This window comes from Condylura cristata, unplaced genomic scaffold, assembly GCF_000260355.1.
Source record: "Condylura cristata isolate star-nosed mole 26May11 unplaced genomic scaffold, ConCri1.0 scaffold00001, whole genome shotgun sequence".
NCBI classification, from domain to species: Eukaryota; Metazoa; Chordata; class Mammalia; order Eulipotyphla; family Talpidae; genus Condylura; species Condylura cristata.
The window spans coordinates 53,710,122-53,730,208 of NW_004567102.1; the positions used below are offsets into that span (position 1 = coordinate 53,710,122).

The 20,087-nt window shown below is 39.9% G+C and overlaps 1 protein-coding gene across 1 annotated transcript in view; it reads right to left on the bottom strand.

Annotated features, from left to right (window-relative positions):
• FYN (FYN proto-oncogene, Src family tyrosine kinase) overlaps positions 1–20,087 on the bottom strand; it is a 261,917-nt gene that overhangs the window by 241,204 nt on the left and 626 nt on the right. The gene's annotated exons all lie outside the window — the stretch shown is intronic.

The following is a 20,087-nucleotide window of genomic DNA, read 5'->3' on the forward strand; positions in this document are numbered from 1 at the left end:
AAAAAAAAAAAATGGAACAGTGTTGAGAGCCAGAGTAAATCATTCCAACAGGTCTTGGTGATATACAATCCCATATGAACTCATCCTACTTACAATGTGTCATGTGACTTACAAATGTTTAAAATGAGTAATAATTAATTTCATTTTGATTTTGTAATTTAAAAAATTTTTGTGTCACCTCTTCTGAAGAGTCTCTGTTCCATTGTAAGGAAAACAGTTCTGGGTATGAATTATTTCAATGCAGTTTCCTCCACTGTATCTTAAGCTCTCTTTGCTTCTTTCCTCTTTCTGATTCTCAGTGAACTCTGTACAAAGGAGCATTTGATCAATATGGCCAATTAGAAGTTTCTGCCCAAATGATGTATATAATTCATATAATTCAATGTCTTCTTGCTCTGAAAAATATAAATGCTATTATGCAAAAGGGTGACATTCATTGGTCACTATTACCATAAGAAAAAGTATCAGATAATCCAAAGGACTTTTCTCTAAGAGCTTCATTGAATCATCTCAAAGAGAAGCATTACTCTTGGGTGGGGCTTCAGTTTTTAAAATCAGTGGGCTGCTGTCCCTCCAACTCCTGCTTTTTTGGGGAGTGGCAGAAAGGATATGAAAATGCCCTAATACATCAGAAGGGTTCTACTTGGTTCTGAACTGATTCCCACTGATGCTTTTTGTGGGGTGCTGCTATAAACACTCTTCCTCAAACGGAAGTAAAAGGGAGCATGCAAATTCCCAGCTCTTTATAGGAATAACAACTCTCAGTATTGAACTTGTAAACTGAAACAACTCACAGTTCCATTTTGTAATAGTTTCAACACGCTAGATTTAACCCACTGGAAAATACAAGAAAGAAAATATGGCACTTAAACCGTATTTATGTGTCTCTTAGGCCCTTTGCCCATTTTGACTGGATAGTCTGCCAAACAAGCTACAGGGAGTTCACCTCTCTTATCTCTTCCCTTATTTCCTTCTTCAGGAAGGATTCCTCTTATCATCTTTGCTGTGTCCTGCCAATCTCCCCTTCCCTCCTAATAGACACGGACATCCGGCTGCCAACCCCTCTTCTTCATAAGGCTGTACCCTGGTTGATGAACTGGCTGATGGAGTGATGAACTGGCTGATATGACCCAAAATGGTCAGTCAGATTTTCCCTCCTCAGAACTTGAAGGGTAGTACAAGTAGGTAGGCACTAAAAGTTGTCCGAACTGGTCATGACGTGATAAGCAGAATTTCGATCTCCCATCAACTTGTAATACAGTGAGATATAGTTCCCACAGGCAGATGTTATGTGGCAGAGTTGACCTTATGACAGGGACATTATTTTGATGAGCCTGATGCAATCATTTGATCCCATTGAAAGCCACAGAACTTGGAGATGTTTAAGGAATTTGGCCCCCTACTGCTGTCTTGAAGATGAAGGGACATTGTGAGACAAAGCTATAGTGGCCTTAGGAACTGACAGAGGCCATCAGAGAGGAAGCAGTTACCTTGGTACTATAATTGCAAAGAAGTGGTTTCAATAAACAACCCAAATGAGTTTCTGGAGTCCAACATAGCTAACATCTTGGTTTTCATCTTGGGAGATCCTATGTAGAGAACCCAGTTGAGTCTTGCCAACCTTCTGACCTATAGAACCCATGAGCTAAGAAATTTGAATGTAGTGGCTTTAAGTTGTTATGTGTGTGGTAATTTGCTATGGCAACAATAGAAAACAAATGCAGAGGGCACAGTGATGCAATTGGTGAGGGTAATGACCTCCAGCAGCAGAGGGCTGCAGTACCTCCCAGTTCATTCCTTCATGTTCTTCACTTGGTTCTATGAGCGAAGGGTGGATTTTCGAATGAAATTCCCCTCTTTGCTTAAGTCACTAGATTTGGCTTCCTATTGCTTATAAAAAAAAAAAAATCCTAACTTATAAAGGGATATTGTTTTGGGTGTCCTTCCATCAAATGTGCTTGGAAATGTGACCCTGTGAAGACTTATGAGAGATTAAAGGAACAGTGGGGAAGTCTTAGGACCTTCAGCGGAGTGAAGGCTATTTTGCCAAATACTGTAACTGCATTTTTGTAACTGCATTTTGAAACCATTACTCAGATATGATAACAACATCAAGTTTGGCCTACAGATAAGCTCACCCAAACAACATCATCCACTAAGAGAAATAACTTTTGCTGTTGTTCTGTCCATTTGACTAGGGTACATAATCAGAAACACTTTGGAAGACTGGAGATGAGTTTACACTGGGCGAAAAGTCTAGGTGAAGCCAGAGCCTAGACTGCGCTTCAGGCATTTGTGAAGCCAGAGGTCCTGTGAGAAACCCCCTCTTCCCTCAGCTCCAGCTGGCTGCCTACGGTGCCTACAGACCCCAGCAGAGACCATGCCAAGCTGGCCTCTGGCCAGGCAGAGTGAGGGAACAGAATGACAGAGATATCCAGGTGCAGACAGCTGGCTTGGCAGAGGGGGAGGGAATGATTGACACAGAGGAAGAGGAGGGGCAAGCCATGGGCACTGTCCGGAGCCTGGGAACCTGTCAGGGTCTGGCCTCCCAGTGCAAAGCAGAGCAGCCATCCTTCAGGACATCCTTTACCCTTACGGGTCACTCAGAGGGGAGGAGGGCATGGACAGTGAGCCCTTTTCACCCTGCTGTCTGGAGGTGGGGCTGGAAGTAAATAAAGTAGGGAAGAAAGAACCAGCAGAGGGAAGATACCGCCATGAAAGACATGCCCGTGGGGGAGAAAGAACCTCCTGGCTTGCGCTTGCCAGGGGTGGGAATGCAGACTGAGGCCAACAAGCCTTCTTATCAGGTGTTCCCATAAATGCCTTAAGTATTGTATTCTTCCCCCTGCCCCTTCTAAAATATCCTTGGTGCAGAAAGCATGACTGAGTTATTTACAGACAATGAGATACAGTCATTTCTGGGTGGAGTCAGTGGGAAAAGGAAGAGGGCAAGGCCGAGGGCAGGGAGGAAGGACTGTTACACTATGTGTAAGCAGAACAAAGAGTAACTGAGTCTTGGATGTTTTTCTGAAGAAGCAATTTTAAAAGAATGAATACACTTGCATTTTTGGAGGGGTCTCCCTTATGCACAGTACAGAAAACTGGGTGATTTATAGCCCATTGATTGGCGTTCTGTTACCCAGCAGGGGCCTACTCAGCAAGGAGCCTGGGAAAACCCCAGCTGATATCTGGGAAAAACTCAAAGATATCCCACAAACTGATCCTACTTGGCTCTCTCCACACTTAGGTTTTAACCAGTTTCTTTAAGGCGTACATATCCATTTATCATTTTTCTTCACATTGGAAAGAAATAAATTGTCTGGGTTCCCAAGTGAAAGTCAATCTTGTTATTCCATTGATAGGACAACCTCTTATCTGCTCTACTCTGTTCCCAAGAGAGCCCATAGATTAGGCATTTTGCCATTTTTCAGATCTTTCTGGGGCTAAGTAACCAGATAGCCATCATCAAAGATAAAGGATGCATTCTTTGATGGCGTTTTTGCGTTGTTTTGTTTTTCTTCTGTTCATCTACTGGAAGTACATCAGTGGTTTACCTTCTTTAACATCGGTTCTTTAGACTGTGAAATGAAGAGTCTAATTCCAACCTCTTCTCTCAAAATTCCAGAAGAGATTTAATTCATGTTTATGCACTATTGAAGTTTGTTTGTTTTGGGGGGGAGCCCCTCCCTACTCCCACAGCCACATAAGCATTTCCTGCAATGTTTGGTGAGCCAGAGAGTGTGCTCTGGCCTTAGCCTTGGCATGTTTCACTTCTTAAGGAAGAAAACAATTTATTATCCACAGCTGACTTGGGTTGTCTCTTGCTCTACATGCCTTTGATCTTGGTCAGCAGCCTTGCAGTCTACAGATCACAGCCTCCCCTTAACCATTTAAAAAGCTCAATGGGTCTTCTGACACCTGGTTCAACTCAGATTTCTCTGTGTACTCTTAGATGGTGCCTCTAGAGACGTGTTCCTCTGACCCAGCAAGTCAAGCTTTCATCAGCCCCAGGGCTCTGCCAGGGAGCGTGCTCCCTTTTCTGCTCCAGCTCTTACTCACTTAAGTGAGAGCAATGATAGTATGTATTTCATGTATCTAGAGAGATACATGCACCAGGCAGGTCTGGGATGAAAGGAGCAAAATCAAAGTACATATCAAGATAAAGGTTGCCATTGTCAGACTCCCTGTGGATGTGTTAGGTTTCAAAAAAAAAAAAAAATGGTGATTGCAAAATCTGTGTTTTGTTATGAATACTTTAGACAGATTTTCAGTCATGGGGAAACTAGTTTTGGGATTGCTTTAGAGATGGGGCAGGGAGAAACGTCAGTGTTGGATTATCCCTGCTTTTTCATGCTGGAGTGTGAGTTGATGCCCATCACTACACATGTCACACCCTGCCCTGTCTCCCTCTGTCTGAAATACACGTTAATTGAGGTGTGTTATCCCACGCTGTATGTGTTGGTGAACCCCTGAGAGTGTCGTACCATACCCCAATGTTCCCAAGGCAGTGGATGGAAGGTGGGGGGAGGGGAAGTAAGAGTAGTCCCCCCACATTTGAGCCTGCGTGGTCCATTGCAGGAGTAAGTACATGTTTATTTAGAGCCAGCAGACTTGTTCTGGCTCTTGTTTACTGAGTTCAAGATTCCTAATCTCTGAAAAGGGGTTATTTCTTGGCTGGGATACTTTAGAGAGTGATTTTAAAGCTAAATGTGAAAGAATCTGGACCATAAAACACTCTTCCTCTGTAAGGTGGTTCTTTCCCATGCTCCTGTTGGGAATGTTACAGAGTGTAATTTCCATAAAAAGAGGAATTTCCATGTTTCCTGCCCCATCTATGAGGGGTGGAGCTAAGCAGGGAGGAGAAGCTGAAGGTGAGTGGGAGGAATGTCTTAGGAAGACTTAGAAGAGGCACATGAAGCAGAAAAATATGTGAAGGAGTGCCACTTTCTTCTTGGCTTTGAACTTACACTAGGGACTTGAGGAACATGGAAGGTGACAGAAGAATTGAGGCAATAAAGTTGCTTGGAGGAGATGTGGGTTAAAGACCCACAGGGAGGTCAACAATGGCAGCTATTGCTTTGATTTGTACTGTGATTTTGCTCCTTTCATTTCAGACTTGCTGGACCCCTCTGTCCCTTTCCTATAGTTCCTTGCCAAAAGGTGCCTCAGGCTTTTGTCAAGTGTTCAGGCCTCAGTGACCCTTCTTTGGGTCACTGTTTAGCTGGACATTTACCCATGAGGACCTGGGTAACTTTGTGTGTTTTATTGGGCAACTACTATCCTTTCTGTAACAGGGTGGTCCCTAGGAAAAGGGGAAGTTCCAGGTTCCCTGCCCAACCCAGAAGGAGGGTGGGGTTGAGCAGAAAAAAAGGAGAAAAGAAAAGAAGGAAGCTGGATGGAGAACAAGAAGGAGACCTGAGGAAGCCACATGGAGCAGCAAGCATGTGATGAAGAAGCCGTGTTTGTTTCCTGACCCTGGACTGGTTAAGGCAGATGTGGGTGAGAGACCTGTAGGGAGGTGACTATGGCAGTGTTTATATTGATTTTGATTTTGCTCTTTTCCTCCCAGATTTGTCTGGCCATTTCTGACCCTTTTCCATGGGTCCTGGCCAGAAGGTGCTTTAGTCTTTTGGCAGGCTTTCGGGCCTTGTTTAGGGCCAATCCCTTTTGGGTTTGCTTTTGCCCACGAGGGGATGGGTAACTTCAGGTGTTTGATTTAGAAGTTATATTCTTTATGTTCCGTATTGTATATTTACTGTATTAAAGTCCCTTTTCATTAAAGTTGTATGTTTTTTTTTTTTAAACTTTTTTCTTTTTTTTAAAGATTTATTTATTTGTGCATACAGAACTGGGGTACAGGCCAGAGGCTCAGGGGCGGCGAGAGGCTTCACCAGAGACAGAGAGGGGAACAGAACAGGCAGATCGACGAAGTACACTGCTGAGGGGAGCAGCGGGCGGGTCAGGAGAGGTCTGCCACGCCATGTGGTCACTCCGGGGCAGGCGGGAATCAAACTCATGCGGAAGCGGCTTTAGATTCTCAGTGCTGTGCTTTAACCCGCTGCGCCACCAGGGAGGGCCTAAAGTTGTATGTTTTATCTTGATGCGGCGGATGGCAGAACCCACTTAGAGCAGGCAGGTTTGGGGCTTCAGGGGTTTCCCTCTCCCCCTGTCCTGAAACAGATTTGGTGTCCTGTAACATTTCCTCTCTTATACACACTATTAAAGTTCTTCAATACTGACAGCACACTTGTATTTATGCAGTGGATGGCAGATCCCATTTAGAACATGAAAGGCTAAAGACAAAACCTAATCACAAGGCTGTGAAATCTTGTCTCCACTTCCCACATAATCTTCAAGTTGCTTTCTCACCACTGGTTTCCCTGCAGATGGTACCAACCAAGCTAATGGGGCTGGTGAAAGTCAAATGTAGACCTCATTTTCCCCACGATGCCTGCGTTTGTCTTTCTGAAACAGGTCTGTTTCAAGTTTTTGCCTTGCCACACTTTCTTTTTGCTCTAGACATGTTTGGAGAGATATGACATTTTTCTTTTTTTTAAGTTTAACAAATTTGTTCTTATTTAGGACATTTTCTAATGGAATTTAATTACAAAATTAATATATGTAATCTGAGCAAAAGAGTAGATGGCACAAATCAAGTGCTGTGAGTTAGCTTCTACTGATTAATATTGGTTGCTAAACTACTTCAAAGCCTTCCCCTCAGAAAGGTCTGCCCTGATTACTCTATCTTAAAAGAGCATGTGCATCACTCTGCTCTTTGCCTTGTTTGATTTTCTTAATAACCATATTACAACATATACATGGAAGCTTCTTATCTGACCTTTCTCTAGAATGCCAGATCCATCAGTACAGATTTTGAGTCAGTATTTGAGCACACCCAGAGGGGGCTATGAGTCTATTGTCTGACCGCATGATCTTCAGAAAGAACTGATATTTTTTTATAGAGGAGATAACAGACATGGTCTGGATGCAACAGCAGAGAACCTCCCTGTGTGACGGCATGAGAAAAAAATTGTCTCCACTTTGTAGAGCACACAGTGAGCTTGGTGTATATTGCTATTAGATCTGATGATCCCTTTTATAACAAATAATTTGTAATTTCTAGGCTGTATAAGCAAAGCTATACAGCTTTAATATATATAATGGAACACTAAATAGGTAGCTTCATTCTGACTTAGGGCATTTTGGCCAAGACTACACTAAAAGGCCTAATGAAGTTTTCACTATTTGCACCTATTAAGGCAGCACTATGAATGTGACAATTTCCAAAATACTCTACAATTCTCAGTGTACAAAACAGAGTGTCATGGTTCTCCAGTTTACATGGAAGTTTTATTTCTGGAAAATTCAGTGTATTTTAAAACCCTGTGAAAAATACTTTGGGTTTATATGTAGAGGGGAGTTAAATGCTAGCTTCAGGTTATTGTAAACAGTTTCATGAGTGATGAAACTGCCTGGCAGGCTACAGGATGACTCTTCATTGTGAGGGGCCCTTCTGCCTATTGCAGCAAACCTTATCACCCTGGCAGAAGCAGTATGCCATCATTCTAATTACTAACATTTCCGAAATGCTTCCTAACCACAAAGTTAAGAGTGGCAAGATAAGGCTCAGAGATGAAGATGGAGATGGGGGGGGGCAGGCGAGTGTGTGTGGATGGGGGTTAATGATAACACCTCGTGGGTTCCAGAGGCAGATTACAAGGCTTTGAGTGGTGATGGTGCACTTGTGTGTGTGCTTGTGTGTGTGTGTGTGTGTCATGGGGACCTTCAGATTTATCAGGATAAGCACACAGATGGAAAGAGGCTGGAGTCCTCCTGCTGATGGACTTTAACACAGAAGTAAGATCTGACAGGACTTACTCCCTGGGGTCTCTCCAGGAAAGCTGGGAAAGCAGGTCAAATTACAAATTACAGCTGGCTCCTGGGATAGGCCCTGCAAGCAGTTTGCTGGGTGGAGGCAGGTCTGTGCTGAGCCTAGGGCAGAGTCCCCTCCAGGGAGCTTGATTTTTTTTTTTTTCATATTTCCTCACAGTCTTCAGAGTCACAGTTTAATGACTGCATAATGTTCTGTGGTTCTGGCATACCATGAATTATTAAACCATTACCCTGATGCTGGAAAATTTAAGTTGTTTCTTTTCTTCTTCTTTTTTTTTTTTTGCTATATACAATTTGTTACAAAGTATTGTCAATTCAAGATTGTATATTTATATCTTTTCGCTTCAATTAAAATACTTCCTAAAGATAAGCCTTTAGTATCTGTGGGTCCACACATCTTTACAGATTTTTTCAGTGTTGCCATTGCTATCCAGAAGTTTTTTAAAACCAATTTACAGTGCCATCAGAATTTGTAAGCATATTGGTTTCATTGCAGTTTCATCAAAATTAAGTGTCATTTAAGCTTTTCCCTCTTACACAAGTGGTTATAAAATGCCATCTCAAGATGGCTTTTAATTTCGGCTTTTTGATAATCAGCAAAAATAATTTTTCCATGTTTGCTCTTTATATTTCTCTATGTACATCACCCATGTATTTTGTACATTTCCCTTGGAAGGTGTCATTGTTTTTCCTCGAAATCTGAATGTACACTTCATAGAACTCAGATCACACACACAGACACACAGACACACATACATATCTGTTCTCTGTCATTACTGATATGGAAGTCTAACTTCTCACTCCACCCTTACCCAAGGGCTGCCAGCCTGTTTTTCTTCATGACATTGCTTTTGATGAAAAGCTACACAGTATTCAATTTATTATTAATCAGTTGTGTTCCTAAAGCAGTGGTTCTCAGCTTTGGCTGCACACTAGCATCGCCAGGAGAGCTTTAAAATATGATGCCTACGTTTCACTTCTGATTTAATTGGCCTGAGCATTGGGGTTTTTAAAAGCTCCCTTGGTAATTCTAATATGCAGCCAAGGTTGAGAGCCATGATCTTAAAATTTATAAATTAGTTGTTGGGTTAAAATGAAGTGGGAGGTGGTGATGGGTGGGTGAAGGGGTGAGAATGGACCTTCAGGGAGTGGTAGTGAAGTAAGCAAGTCACTGTTGCAGGTGAGAGCTGGGGTTGGGAGTCCAGGCTCCTGTGGGCATAAATAAGACTCAGCATATTTCTTGGTCCTAGTCAGTGCATCCTTTTTTCCTTCACTATCCAGAACCAGACTGCTACTTCTGATTTCCTAACGACAGCCCTTCTGAACTCACTGTGGGACAGTTTACCCAATTTCCAACTTCATCCTCATATACCTAACCTAGAAGCAGTTATGTTTTTAAAAAAGAGAATTAGAGATTAAAAAGCTCCCAATGGGTATTTTTCATAGTCTTCTTCAATCCCTTTTTCTCTTTTCAATTTACATTTTGGAGACAGGAAGAAAATATGCCCAGTTCTCATTAGCTTTGGCTCACAATGAGATTGCACTCCTCAAAGCTTACATTTTGCTAACTTGTTTAGTGATAAGGACTTCAGCCTCCCAGATGAAACTTCCTCCAACTATTTAAAAATATTCCCAAGATATCTCTCCAATGTGCTTACAAACACACTCATACTTTTGTACACTGGCCTTCTCCCTGATATCAGCTACTACAAGCCCATTTGAAGGTGAAGGTACATTTGCCTGCAGTATTACCCTCTGTCACATCAGACCATCTAAATAAGCACCATATTTTAGAACAGAGCCTGGCTTAGGCTCTTGGCCATTTTATCACAGACTCCAATGTGTGAGCTCTGTGATGAGGCACTGGAAGAGCTCTGAGAGAGGGAGTTAAAGAAATGGAAACAGATGAGGGCATGGGTCAACAAGACAGATGCTGGAGTGATTGGGCTATCTGGCTCTTATAGTATTCCCCAGAATGTAGCCTAGGTCGGGAGGTATCAGCTGAGAGCACACGGAAGATTAAGGGGGAGGAAAATGTTGAAGAAAGAAAACCATTGTCCCCAGACTGCCTAAAAGGATCTTAGGCTACCCGAGGAGACTACATTCTTTGAGAGCAGACTCTTCTCTGTGTGTCTATAACGTGTAATGCAATCTCCAAAGTGGGCACATAGCCGCTTATAATAACTATTGAATGAATCCACTGAATCGGGAGGGTTCCCAAATCCTATTCCACTGCTTATAGGTTGAATTTTCTTGCAAGTTGAATTACCAACCAACCATTCTTTCAGGGTTTTGAACTGAATTCTTTTCCAACCACCTAAACAATGAACTGATCATATAGTACTCAACTCAATCAGTAATGTTCTATTTACTGGTCTATTGATGAGGGATAATGTTAGCCATTTTCACAATGCGGTGTATAAAAATAAGAATTGTTTGGAAATAAAACTCAGAACTAACTGAAATTTGCCTAATTAATTACCTGAATTAATCAAACATCGTTTTTTTCCCCTCTCACCTTTTGATGTGGATGACAAATAGACTACTATGAATAAAACATTAAATGTGTTTGTGTATGACAAACCTAATGTTTAAGCTTTTTTTATATAACTTCTAAAGGCTACTTTGGAGTAAATAAACATTTTCAAATATCTTTGGTAGCCTTTACTAACGGAAACATTGTAATACTCTGAATCATTAAGCAGTATCTTGGATTAAATATTTTAAAATATCTTTGATAGCTTTTTTAATAACAGAAATATTGTAAGAATCTGAATCATTGAACAGTATTTTGCATATCTAATTAATTTCTGCTTGTATATTTAATAAGATTTTAATAATAAAAATGAAACTGTTAATTTTAACCTAAGCATTAATATCACAAAACGTAAATGATCTTTGGTACTTTATTCTTTGTTACAAAAAGTTTAAACTAAAAAAATAAAAGTATATAAACCACCATATTGTCTTCCAAAGTTTGCCAGAACACATAACTATCTTTGAGATAATGTGATACCTTTTAAATAAGAAGTTAATTAATAATATTAAATATATTGGGATATGTATGAAATGAAAATTTTTATGTAACTAAATTTTCATTGTTTCAATAACTGGAGTAATTAAGCACCATCTAAGAAGTTACTGTATTTACTTGGATTTAGAGTTTTATTTTTGGAGTATATGTTCATTACAGACAATTAGAAAATCTGGATAATATAGTTATAAAGATACTTTTTAAAGCTCAGTTGGTTAAAAACATTGTAAAGAATTAATTATTGGTCAATCTTATTGAAGGCAAATGATATGAGAAGAAAACTACTTTTACCTAACATTTGCTGAGACCAGCAAGCTTAGATTTGTCTTAATGGCAAAGGAAATAGAGGGACAGAAAATAAAGCACGTTTCTAAGGCAGGAGTCTTATGAAAGCACCCACCCATATAAGTGAAGCCCAAAGGCTAGACCCTCAGGTGACAGGTTAACCAGAAGAGATCATTTTCACCTTATATTCAGTGGCTTTGGTTCTGAGTTGGGGCTGGGAAGGACAGGTTCTTGACACATGTAAGCACAAAAGTTCTGTACTCAGGCATTTTTTTTTTAATGATTTATTTATTTGTGCATACAAAACTGCGGTACAGAAGTGCAGAGGTGGTGAGAGGACTCACCAGAGACAGAGTGGGGAGCAGGACTGGCAGATCGATGAAGTACACTGGGAGGGGAGCAGTGGGCAGGTCAGGAGAGGTCTGCCCCGCCATGTGGGTCACCTCCAGGGTAGAGATCGAACTCATGCTGATGTTGCCTTAGCTTTTCAGGGCTGCACTTTAACCCGCTGTGCCCCGAGGGAGGGCCCTACTTAGGCATTTTTTTAAGAACAAATTTCATATCATTTGAGCAGTTAAAGAACTTCAAGCATCAATTGAGGTTAAAATGTCTGGAACTGGCAGTGTCCTCAGGCAATGGGGCAGAAGCGACAGCAAAAGCCATAAGTGTAATTTAAAGCCCAGCACATGGATTAAAAAGAATTGGTGATGATAAAGAGAAAATAAATAAATTGCAGGTAGGTCAGAAAAGAATTCTCAGAACAATTTTCTTAGCATTTATAGTACCAGACAAAGTTTTCTATGTCTTATGTGGAAGGAATAAATGATAGCAGTAGACTTTTCTGTGTTAGAAATGGAATGTGGTGTTTATGTCCACAGAGTCTCCCTGAACATGTGTAATTTTTGTGAACTAGCAGTGTTAGATGAAAATTTTAACTTTCTTTGAGTTAGATTAGAACAGAGTTGGGTTTTCAACTTTTACCGATTATCTCCCAAGACACCACATGTCTAGATTTTACTTATTCTACAAGTCTTCCTCCTTTAAGGTTTCCATTCATTTTATAGCATGTGAATATTTGAATCATTACCTTGTATTATAGCTACATCTATTATGTTATGTGTTTCTTACTAGACTGAAGTCAGGGGCTTGTATTGGTACACTGTATAGCCTAGCAAGTACTCCAAAAAATGTTTGTGATGACAGAGAGAGACAGAAAACAAGAACTTTCAAACCAAATGTTAGGTGACAATAAATGAGTTTGCTTAAAAGGGGATTTTTCTAGAAGAGGATAGAAAGAACATGAAATAAATACAAAGTTATGCATTTTACAAAGAAATAGAAGAATATAATTTCAGTGAAGTTTGCAGATGCTGCAGTTTGAAAAAAAAGATGCTAATACCAGGAAGAGTGAATTAGGTACAACAAGATTGAAATAAAAAAAGATGGGTAGAAAAGAGTAAAATCACTTTCACTTTAGAGAAATTCAAATTATGTACTTGAAGAAAAATAATTTAGGAGAAACAAAGTTACTTTAAGGTGGGTCAAATCTGCAAAGAAATATTAAGTCTGAAAAAGTAACATTAATAAAGTGACATTAATAATGTTAATAACTACCTCTTAGTTGAGCACTTCCTCAATGCCAGGTACTGAGGTAGTCATTTTGCACATATCATTCCCTGAATATACATAACCATTCCATGTGTCTGACATTAGAATCTCTCTCTCTCTCTCTCTCTCTTTTTTTTTTTTTTTTTTTTTTTGCAATTAAGAAAACTGGAGCTCAGAGAGGTAAGACAACTTGCCCGAGTTTGCTTATCTACTGAGAGACAAAGCTGGGATCCAACCCAATCTACATGGCTCCGGTCTTTTCCCCTCATTACATAATTTTCAACACATGAACTGCAGAGTCACATCATTTCACACCATTGTGACAGTCAAGAACAGTTTCCCATTAAAAGTTCAACCAATTTTAGGAACTGAAGACTAAAAATCTGAAAAACAAAAATCTTATTTCTGTGACCCATTCTTGAACTGCCTCATGAAAAATGTAGATTCAACTTTGAGAAAAGAGATGACATACATTTGTAGAAGGAAGGTGAAATGGCATTAGGAAAACAAGAATGACTGGGTAGGTTAAAAAAAAAAACAACTTGAATGTGGAAAGAAGATAATGAATAATGGCAGGAATGGATTACAATAAATTAAATAAGAATCTGTGAATCTTTTCTGACTAAACAGTGGGGAGGAAAAGTATTTTGCAGAAAGATGACAGCTAGTGAATTTGAAGCAGTTCTGGAAAAGCATGCTTTTCTATCCCCCATAGAATAAATGGATTCAGGCAAGAGTCATTGGTGAGTGATAAAATAATTGTGTGATAGATATTGGGAACAGAATATTTATACAGTCTCAAAAGATCCCTCACAGATTTCTCAATAACTATAGAGAGAAAAAGTACTGAGCAATGAAAAATTCTAGTGGAGCCCACCTTAACCACATGAGCAAACTTAACATCACCAATAACAGGATGAACAAACATCAGAAGTACATGGTGCACATTATCACACAAAGAAGAACACTCTATCTTTCTGAATCATGTGAAATTGCTGGTACTTGACTGAATTTGGTCTATAAAAATGATAGCTTCCTCCTATACAACCCAATAATATTTTTATTGTTTAACATGAATTTAGTCATGAATAAATAACAAGAGAATCCAAATTGAGGTCATTCTGCAAAACACTGGCCTAGATTCTTAAAGCAATGTCAGTACCATGAAAGAATTTTTTAGAGAGCTGAAACACTCTTCTAGATTAAAGACTAAAGAGACAAGATAACCAAGTATAATGATTGCTCCTTGTCAACATCTTGGATTGGAGGAAACTCAGGCCTAATGAATACTACTGGAATTAGTAGAGAAATCTGGAAGTGGAGTGTATATTAGATAACAGCATATTATTTTGTAAGATTTATGAGTGTGATAACTGTACTGTAGATATGACAGTGAGTATCTACCAATAGGAGATACATATGAAGGTATTGGGAGCCAAGGGTTGTGATATCTGCCTGTAACTCTAAAGTTTCAAAGGTTTGGCAAAGTATGAGTGTGTACACACATGTATATGTATGCATCACACAAAGGGAGACCAGGCATGAGTGTGACAAGATAAGAACAGCTGGTTAACCTAAGTGAATGATGTATGGATATTTATTTTACTCTTCTTGAAACCCTCCTACAGGCTTGAAATTGTTCAGCTAAACACTGGAAGGTAAAAGAAATGTCATTGTATTCATTCAGAGTATGAATGCTGGGCTCTTGGATCTTTTTGATTCTATGACCAGCTGTGTCTTGACTGGGATAGATTTTTAAAAGAACCAGTTGAAATAGAGATTATGTCCCTTAGCCAAAGAAAAAGGATGAATTCTCACTTTATTGCTAATAGAATCACCGAACAACGTGCTTAGCATTGCTACATTTGTGAAGAATCTTGCTTTGTACAGCGCAGCTGTCCACAGACACCTGAGAGTCCATAAATCCAGTTTCATCTGTGCATTAGTGTAAAGCTCCCTCAGAGATTTAAAGATTTTTAAAGAAATATTGAGTTTTACTTGGACCTGGGAACTATGAGAAAATGAAGATTCTTTGGAACAAAGGCAAACCTGGAGATAAGGCAAAAAAATTCTTTTTACTAAAAATAGAATTAACTATCTGGATCTGTAACTTTTTAAACTATTAGAGCTGGGTTTGACCGGAGTGCTGCATGCCACCCCGGACCCTGCATGGTAGGGAGATATAATCCCTGGCAACCAGGCTTTTGAAGTGCAAGGTAGTGCAAGGTCGGGAGGAGGGGTTAAAAAGGCCTGCTTGCTTTCTCTCCTTAGAACTTCATATTTTCCTGAGTACCGTGTTGTTATTTCTTTTTAAAGGTTTATTTATTTATGCATTCAGAACTGTAGTACAGGCCAGAGATGCAGGGGTGATGAGAGGATTCACCAGAGACAGAGTGGGGAGCAGAACAGGCCTATTAATGTAGTATACTGCTGAGGGACACAGCAGGTGGTCAGGAGAGGTCTGCAGCGCCATGTGGATCACCTCCGGGGCAGAGATTGAACTCAACAGTGAAGCTGCTGCAGCTAGCTTCATGGTGCTGCGCTTTAACCCACTGCACCACCGGGAGGCCCCACCTCGTTGTTATTTTAACTCTAGTTTGCCACTTCTCATGCCAGGCCTCCTGCCAAGATTGCCTTTGTTTTTCCCTGGCCTTCAGTCAGGTTTTCAGTTCATTGCAAGAACCTCTTCCCGTCTGCTCTCCCATCGCTCACTCTTTTCCTTCTGTCTTGTCAGCTCTCCCTTTGTCCTTCTGGCTTTCCTGTTTGCTCTTCCTGCCAGCAAGTCTGTACTGTACCCCCTCCCACCCCCATTCCTTATCTCATTTTCAGTGTAATTACATTTCTTTGTGAGATGAAAATTAATGAAGGGAAAAGTTACCCTTTATAACACCTCTACCCCAACACACAACACACACACACACTCCAAGATGATGGAAAAGAAATATCTCATTTGGAGTTTGGATTTCTCTAAAAGATTTTCATGGTCCATTTTTAAAGAATCATACTAAATGTAAACTACTGGCTGTGGTGGATAGCAAATAGATCTGGATTAAAAAAAAAACAAACAAACAGTTGCGCTACCTGCTGTGTGAAATTTGGGCAAGTTACTTCATCTTTCTCTGGGGTTTTGTCTGTTAAAAATGGGTATGGTGGGCCCTCCCTGGTGGCACAGGGGGTTAAAGCACTGCACTAAGAAGCTAAAGCCACTTCAGTGTGAGTTCGATCCCCGCCTGCCCCAGAGGAGATCCACATGGCGCGACAGACTTCTCCTGACCCGCCTGCTGCTCCTCTCAGCAGTGTACTTCGTTGATCTGCCTGTTCTGCTCCCCGCTCTGTTCCTGGTGGATCCTCTCAACCTCCGCATCTCTGGCCTGTGCCCCAGTTCTGTATGAATAAATAAATCTTTAAAAAAAATGGGCATGATGATAGTCCTTCCTCGAGGGATTGAATAAAGCGTAAATGAGATGATGCATTAGAAACCCATGGCAGGGTGTGCTTCACAGTCAGCTCTCCGGGAGAGCTTGCTGTTATCGTGAGTCTCCTCAGGCCTTTGCTGACCAGCCAGTCACACACAAAGTGATCTCTTCCTCTTCCAGACTCCTGGACACAGCATTTACACCACTTGTTAAATTTCCCCTTATTGTTTTTCTGCCTACCTTCTAGTCCTCCTAGCCTTCTCTTTTTCTCCTTTTATATTTTCTCTTCATTTACCCTTCTTCTTTACTTTTTCCTCTTCTCACACAAAGAATTAAAATAACATCAAATATTTAAAAAAAGTTAAAATTGAAAATTATGGAGAAAATAGATGAAAAGAAACTGAAGATAGAGATAACAAAAAGAGTTGAGAGGAGATGCAAAGTGTGCACTACGGTTAGGTGTAACTGCTAGTTGGGCCATTTTACTGAGCTTCCTATCAGCCAAAGGAAAGGTGAAGAGAAATGATTACAGAAAACTTGGAGTTTGTTTTCTGAGCACGTTTGTGGATTTCTATAAATGGAACACTGAGTGATTAGAGCAAACGGTGTCTAGATAATAATGTGTCTACTTTCATAATAGATATAATAAACTTTGGAAAACTGTTCTTATGATGGCCTTCAATATAGGCTAGCAATATACATTTGGAATTCAAGGAATTAAAACAATGTGCTCTATGTTCTGACATCCTCCAAGGTCTGGCATACTGCAAATATAAATTTTAGAATACATAGAGGAATAAGTAGACACATGTCCTTCAGGGAGTCCTTTATAGATATAATCCCTGGCAACCAGGCTTTTGAAAAGTAAGGGCAAATACGTTCAAGGCAAGTTCTGAGTATGGAAATCCTCTGGTATTGATAAAGGACCTAGAAATGTGTTTGGATAATTGATTGGCCAGAGAATAAGACCAAGGCATTTTTTTTTCAATGAAAATTTAGAGCTAAGTAACCATACTTCCCTGAACAGAACTATCCCATTTATGCGTATGGAGAGCTGAGAGATTATCTGCTAGAAGGATCAAAATAGTCCCTCAATTCTGACAGTGGGTAGTTCTGTATGCTACATTAGTAAATGAGGGAAAATGATGGATACAATTTTGGGGGGAAAGAGCAAAAATGAATGCCCAAGAAAATAAAACAAATGCTGAGATGAAATTCTCTGCAAAGAGGGATTCTGGAGGATGTTTCTCTTTGCTATGGATGATAACCAAATACATATAGTAAATAATATGTAATTAATAAAGGAGAAAAAGCTCCACGGTGGGCTTCTTCCATGCATGGATGAAGAGCCGTGGAGTTCCACAGCACTTGTTCTTATTGTGGAATCCTGAAGGACCTTTGAAAGATACTGATGCCCTGCACCCACCACAGTTTCATTAAGTTAGCTCTCAGAAGTTAGGCTCCAGGATTGGCATTAAAAAAAAAAAAACAAAAAAACATTCCTAAGTAGTTATAATGGGCAGCTGGGTGGAGTCTCCACACTACAGGATATATGCGGACAGGACAGTATTCCAAGCAGGCAGGCTCTTTTGTGTGACCTTTATGACCCTCTATGATCTGGCCTTTGCTTTTATTCCCAGTATTAGCTCATCCCACAGACATTCAGGTCTCAGAACAGAGCCTGAATAGATTCTGAATTGAAAACAAAGTAGGACAGGATGAATTTATCGCTATGGTTTGCTGACTGTGGCAATAGAAAAAAAACAAAAACAAAAAACATCAACAAGCAATATGGCTTTCTGTGAATTATTTACCAGTTGTATTTTCATCGATTGGTGTTGACATTTTGGTATACAGTTTGGATATGTTTGAGAATAAAAAAGTTATAACATTTATTGTTCAGTATAATTGATCTTACTCCCTCTTTTAGAATTCATTGGATATGAGGTCCATTTATTCAGCAGGTCAATTTCTTGATGCAGAGTGGATGCTCTGTGAAAGTCTGATCTACCTTCTCACTATTATTTCCTTGGGCTAGGAAAGTGTTTGGCTCATCATATGTACCCAGTAATGCATATTAAAGAAATGAATGATAATAAAAGCATATAACATTAATGTATAGGAAAGTGTTATCTCTCTACTCCTTACATGATGAGTTAGGTTGTTTGAGGGAGTTTTACATATTCATGCAAAAGTAGTATCAAATCAGACAACTTTTGGACAAAGAAGTGACTGATGAGTTATAGCCAGACTGGGGGTGATTTGGGAATCCACCTTTTGGTATGTGAAAGGACTGAATGAGGCACAGCTGGTACCAGTTTGGTCCCAACGCAGCTGCCAGAGTGATCTTTTAAAAATGGAAGTCAGATCATGTTTCTCCTCTATTTCAAGTCCTCCAATGACCTTATCTCACACCATATGTACAAAATAACTCAAAATATATTAAAGACCTAAATGTAGGTGCTAAGACTATAAAACTCTTAGAATAAAACTTCATGACTTTGGATTTAGCAATGCTGTTTTGGATAAGACACCAAAAACCCAGACAACAAAACAGGAAAGATAAATTAGATTTCATCAAATTTAAAAGCTTTGGGGCATCAAAGGACACTATCAGGAGCATGAAAAAGCAACCCACAGACTGAGAGAAAATACTTGCAAATCATGTACCTGATAAGATATTGCTACCCAGAATATTTAAAGAATTGCTACAAATTAACAACAAAACCCTAAACAACCCAGTTAAAAAAATAGGCAAGAGACTTGAATAGATATTTATCCAAAGAAGATATACAAAAGAAGATATCCAAAGAAGATATAGCCAATAGGTACATTTCCCATCACTCATCATAAGGGAAGTACAAATCAAAACCACAAGGAAACACCATACCTCTTAGGATAGTTAATTGGGAAACAACAACAAATAATAAGTCTCTACTTGCCTCACTGTTTGCTCTGTCTCATACACACATCAGGGCCACTCCTGTCACAGGGTATTTGCACTCACTGTCCCCTCTGTCTGGAATGGTCTTCTCCCTTCCTTTTTACCATTTCCCTTCACTGCTTTCAGGTTTTGCCTCAATCGCTACCTCACAAAGCCTCCCCCAACCACCCTATTTAAACTTCCAAACTCTCAGTCAGCATCATGCTCTGGCCCTCTCCATTGCTCTTCCAGCTTCATTTTACTCCATGCCACTTATCTCTGTCTGACACAATTTACCCCTCCATTTCCTTACTTTTTAACTATGTGACTTTCTCTGTTAGTGTGTAATAACCACAGAGATGGGGATTTTGGTTTCTTATGTTCTCTGCTTTATTCCCAGTATCTTGAAGAGTGCCTGACCCATAATAGATGACAGATCAATGTTTCTTGAATGAATAAAAAATGAAAATATCATCTGCTTATTGCCTGATGGGCTCTGGTTCCTCACTTTGGATACCAAGTGTCTGGTAACACTTGCTTACCCAAAAAATAAATAGTATTTTCAGTTATCTGTTCATGAGTACCAGCTCTAATCTTTGAATTATTTTGTGTGGGGTTCCATCTCAGTTACTGCTTATCTGGGTAAAGAACCCTCTTAATCTTTAGGCAAAGTAGGTTGATACCTTTGTTTAAGTTTCCTGCAACAGCCCAGATTTCTTTTCATTTCAGACTTCTCAGTGGTGCTATTGAGAATTTCTTGGCATTTGTTTCCCTGCAATGAATGAGTTCAACACAAAGAAAAGGCATAGACTTGATAGTGCAGGAGCTAGGGTCTGGAAGAGCTGTTCTCCATCTGCCAAGGCATTTTCCACACATGGCTGGATTTTCTTCCCCTATTTTTAAAGAAATTTTTGTCCAGCATACTGCA